The sequence below is a fragment of the Neovison vison genome, chromosome 1, assembly GCF_020171115.1.
Source record: "Neovison vison isolate M4711 chromosome 1, ASM_NN_V1, whole genome shotgun sequence".
Lineage (NCBI taxonomy): Eukaryota > Metazoa > Chordata > Mammalia > Carnivora > Mustelidae > Neogale > Neogale vison.
Genome location: NC_058091.1, coordinates 192,112,253 through 192,117,949, shown reverse-complemented (window position 1 = coordinate 192,117,949; position 5,697 = coordinate 192,112,253). Strand labels below are relative to the sequence as shown.

General features: G+C 36.7%; 1 non-coding gene across 1 annotated transcript; it reads left to right on the top strand.

Annotated features, from left to right (window-relative positions):
- The first annotated feature begins 5,234 nt into the window (after window positions 1-5,234).
- Window positions 5,235-5,371, top strand: LOC122897419. The gene has a single exon (XR_006382528.1). It is a non-coding gene; the product is annotated as a U4 spliceosomal RNA (small nuclear RNA).
- The last annotated feature ends 326 nt before the right edge of the window (window positions 5,372-5,697 follow it).

Here is a 5,697-nt window from a genome sequence, read left to right as displayed (position 1 = left end):
ATTAGTATTCTTTTGTCCATCAATTTCACTATACTTTTTTTTTCTTTAGAATACAAAAAGGTGGAATTATATCCATTTTACAAATTAGGAAACTGAAGTATGATGAGGTAAAACACGACCCAGGATCACCAGTCAAGTATTTCAATCATACATTGAACATGTGAAGATATAACCCCCATCTACATGATGGCAAACATAATGTGCTTTGTGCTGTGAAACATAAGATCACCTCTTCCCAACTTAAGTTATGGTCATTTTCTGTTTGTATTTTTTTTTTGCTTTGTTTGTTGTGTTTTTTTGTTTGTTTGTTTGGCAAGGGACATTGTCCCAGAGTGGTATAAAGTCCCCCTTTATATAAGTATCTTTTTGAAAGATTCTATTTAGTTGACAGAGAGAGAAACAGCGAGAGAGGGAATACAGGCAAGGAGAGTGGGAGAGAGAGAAACAGGCTTCCCGCTGAGCAGGGAGCCCTAAGTGGGGCTCGATCCCAGGACTCCGGAATCATGACCTGAGCAGAAAGCATATGCTGAATGACTGAGCCATCCAGGTGCCCTTAAAATAAATTTTTTAAAGGAAATATTTTATATTTTAAAATAAGTATAGAGCAAACACGAGTATAGGGGATATGCAGATATGGTTTTTATACTCAAGTCAAGAAGTCTAGGTCACCCCTAGGATGTTGTGCCATTCAAAGCATCCCAGATCCCCTGACTTTCAGTGTTCTACACCAAGCATAGTTATATGAAGTCTAAGACAGTGCCTGGCCTCTATAATGAGACATTCTAGCATCAGTCGCCTTCACTCCAAAATTAACTTCTGACTTGTCTTGGCAAAAGAAGTCTTCGGAAATACTGGACGTGTCCTAAGTTTATAAATCATTGGTCAGGATGTTACTGCAGACATTCCAAGAATTCAAACTCTGTTCTACCATTAGATATTTCTCTGGACTCAAACTTTCAGCATTTTTTGGAGATCCAGTATTCAGGGAAGAAACCTCTACTACTCTGTATTTCAGTAGCGTTCCAAATCATGTTATCAACAGAGATCATGGACTTTAGGTTAGGAGATCTTCCTCTCTCACCATAAGAAAAATAGATGCTTCTCTTCCTGAGAAGGAAGCTGTAAATTATTTTGATAAATATGATACTGAAATATCAACTGACCTCCATGTACACTTAGGATAAGGTATTAGAGTGTCTATCAGATCTATTCAAAAAAACAAATACATCTTCAAGCCCTTGTAGGGTTACTTAGTTTTGTTTTTTCACAAAATGCAGAAACTTCTGGCTATTTTCACTGCTCTCTGGGTAATATGCTCCGTAGTTCTCAATGTCACCAATGAGAGGCACATTCTAAAGTAAAGTTGTTCACAATGAGCGCAGTGACTCAGCTACCACATGTGGAATATGCTTGTTGACTACCTAGGAAGACACAGGACAAATCCTGTCTCCCAACCTGAATATTTTCACTGGAACATCATCTGAAAGTGTCCCTTTGTCACAAATTTGTCTGGGATACTGAGAATTTACTCTAAAATTGCACGCTTATGTTATGAATCCAGGACTCTTAGTTTGTTTGAAAAGAACCCTACCAACACCAAATGCATATCACAAATGGAAATAATGATCCCTCTACTTCCTATTTCTCTTTCCTTCTCCTTGTCTCTCTTTCTCCTGCACACACACATGCATACTTATTCCCAGAAGAAAGAACATCTTAACAACCATGAAAAATAAATAGGATATGTGGGCAACTGGGGCACAAAACACTCATTTCCTAGAGGCTGAACACTTGACACCATTTAATAAATGATACACCCACATTTTAAATTGTATCTTCAGATTCAAAAAGTCAATAAACTACCAAAGTATAGCATTTCTTCCATAGAGTCTGTGAGTAGTACAATAAACCTTGATCTTAATGGTTAAGCTATACCAATATGACGTCCGGGAGGCTGACTCAACTATGTAACACTTAAGTTTCTAAAACCGTTGAAAAGAGCAGAGGGAAGTAGGAGAGGTCATCTAGGGAAACCAAATAATTTCAGTCTCTAAGTGACTATTTTGTAATAACTCAGGAAGAGTACTATTAGGATCATAAATGAATGAGACCAACTTTCTGGCTTGTTTGCCTTCACAACAAATCCTCAGTGATTAAATGTGTGTAACAGTTGGAAATGGATAGGCCATTGGTATTTAGCGAAGCCTAAAAATACAGATGTTTCTTCCTCTAAAACTAAATTGATCATTTATATAAATCTTATTATGGAAAAGATACATTCAAGTTTCATACACTCCATAGTTCCACTGCTGTCATAAAATATTTTCATTGTTCTAGAACATAATCTAAATGTAGTGTGTCACAATTTCTGGGATCTTACTACTTTGATTACTAGTATATACAATCTATCTTTCCTCATTAAATGATCCCTGGAAAATCTTTAACCAAAATTACTAATTTAACTGGCTTCACAGGATGCACCCATATTTTTATTACAGCAAGAATAACAAGACAAAGAATGTAAATTGCAATTAAGACTCCCAAAAGTATTTCTTTCCTATTCTAAAACTATCTCAAACAGAAATTTTTAACACCCCAAAAATATTCATACTATTTCAGTCGACATGATGCTACTCTTCCCCGAGAATTTCAGTGTGTTCCTCACCCATGAAGATCGGTTTTTACATAATCGAATATGAAAAGTGAAAAAAAGGAAATTAATTATGTATAACTGGTGTTGTGTCCTTTACTTTGCAACCTATCCAGAGTCTCAGGATTTAAATCTGTCCCGTCATTCATAATGTTCACTTTGATCATTTGTTTAAATAGTGTTTCCTAACCTTCTCCACTGGTTTGCTTCTATCAGTATGAACACAAGGCTACCCATTTTATTCAATGGGTCATGATTTTTATCATTACTATTTGAATCTCAAGTTTTTCCAGTTTGGACCTTTGGAAACCCATCAGAGCTAGCTCCAATGTACTTTTAATATATTCCTGTTATTCTCACTTACTTCCTTATTTTATGGTTTAAAAAAAGTTCCCATCTCCTCTAGTACATTTCCTACACAGCCCTGACACTTCTTCATGGTACTTTGGTTCCTTAACAGTGGAGCAATGTTTAGAAATCCAGGGCAATATGTTACTGTCACTGGGGTGAAGCTGTCGCCATTCATCATCAGGGGCAAGAGCAGGGGAACACGTATAGGTGAAGACATACACATGCATATGTATATATGCACATGCAAACATACATATACTTGGGTCCATATCCCATATTGTGTTTTTGTTGTCATTACTTTCACATTTCCTGTAAAACCAAAGTGTATTGTTACTCTGGGTTTTTTTGCTTTACTCATTTACCTTTTACACCAATTAAGAACAAAGACAATTACTTGTTCTTGTATTTCTGCCTCATGGCCAGCAGCCAGTATTGTCAGATTTTTTAAATTTATGCCCTACAAGTAAGTGCATAATAACATCCCACTGCTGTTTTAATTTCAATTTTTCTAATGATACTGTTGAACATCTTTTCATACCCGTACTTGCCATGCATGTATCTTCTCTGAATTGCATTCAAATCTTTTGCCCATTTTCTAAAAATTACGTTCTTGAGTTTTGAGAGTGTTTTACATATTGTGGTTATGAATCCTTTAATAGGTGATTGACAAGTACTGTTCATACTCTTGTCACTTCATGCTTTTAAGAGTTGTATCTTTCATAGCAAATTTTTTTTTAATTTTGATAAAGTCCAATTACTCTTTTTTCTCTCTCAGGGATAACACATTTTAATTGGGTATTGAAAATGGATCTTCACTTGCATCTGGGGGCTCGAGGATAGTCTCTGAGGGAAGAACAGCCAAGGACTTTTACTTCATGAGGAAGTGGGAGCCCCTAAAGCCTTTCACACGGAGCTGGCTGCTCTTCTTCAGGACTCCAAGGAGGAGGGCTTTCCTTAGTCTCCCATCCTACCTCCAACCATTCTTGTGAGTACCTCTTGGAGGTCCCTGGAGAAGGTCCTGAGAGTGGGTGTGAATACCTCTTCTGTCCTCCACATGAGAACGGAGTTATCTCCTCACTCTTGTCCACATTCAGTCTCCAGCAATTGGTTTCAAAGTTTAAGTGAATTCTTATAAACCTATAAGGTGCCCAGCATCTCACCCTCCCATACTATGCACAGTTAAGACTGTTCTTGGGTCCTGTATCTCTAGAGGGACACGTTTGTCATTAGACACCAGGTAATTTGTCCTATGAAAAAAAAGTTATGATTTTTCATTTTTTATTTTTTATTTTTTTAGTTTACTTAACTTGCTCATATACTTCTTTGAGAGTGGCCCACTATTTCCAACTTTCTATACCCCAGGCAGAAACAAAACCCTGGATAATCTTTTAAGTTGTCTTTTCATTAAAAACCCAGCAATAAAGTCCTCAAATGATTAACGAAGTGTGCTATGTATGTGTTTTCATATGTAGACATATGTATACGTAAAAATGAGAAGATTTCATTTTATTCTTAAAGTAAGTTATAAAAAGTTTAATGAAGATTTTCAAAAACTCTGAAGTGTAACGCAATTTATTACACAATTTAGGCTAATTTCATAGTTGATTTATACATTGGCATTTTATATTGGATGCCAGTGAGCATAATGAGATATAAAATTACAGGACTACATAAAGCTTGTGAAGAGGACAGGAATATATATCAAATGTAAGTTACTGTTCAAGGAATTGCTGATTACCTGTCCTTTACCCTGGGTTATTAAAGATTAACGTTTTCAAGTATAACCTGAGAAAATTATAGTCTGGGGATCCCCCTCTCTCCTCTCTCTACATACTACATGAACAAATAGCAATACTTTATGAAGTTTGCTCTTCAAATAGTTCAGTGCCTTCAGTCTTTTGCCTCTTAGCATAAATTTTATAGCTTTATCTAAGCCAACTACTGAAATAAATAAGGTCTCCCTCCAGAAACTAATTTAAAAAAAAAAAAAAAGCCAAAAACCCCTAAAGAAATCTAAAGGAACCATCGAAATTATGGATCCATCTCCTTGAAAATGCAGCCAGTGATAACATCAACACAGCACTGATTATAGATCCCAGAGCGGCAAAAGGACTGCCCACTACTGGTATGTTAATCAGAGAACGCACGAGAAAGACTTCACAGCCATCATGGAGGGAAGGGTGAAATGGACAGAAGCGCAAGCACTCAAACTTCCTATGTGAAGAATACAACAAGCTTTGCGCAGTGGCAGTATCGTAGCCAATGAGGTTTATCCGAGGCGCGATTATTGCTAATAAGTGAAGAATACAACATAGAAAGGCATAGAAAGGCATGCTCCGGTGTCTTTAATCATTCATCACAAAGATTAGTGAGATTCAAGCCATACTTCAGTGACCACTTGGTGTATGTAACACATTCCATTGGCTAAAATAAGTTTTTCATCAGCTCTTTTTGGGAGCTTACAACTCTTCACTCTGGATTCCCTCACATTTTGTAGAAAATGCTCAGTTTGAATGCTGAGAGAAAAATTAGCATCCTACCTAGTCACAAAGAACCTTAAACTCAAGTACAGATATTTTTTGTAAGTATTTTTTAAAAGATTTTTATTTATTTATTTGAGGGAGAGAGTGCACAAGAGAGGGAGAGAGAACACTGGCAGAGGGAGAAGCAGACCACCTGCTGAACAGGAAGCCCCA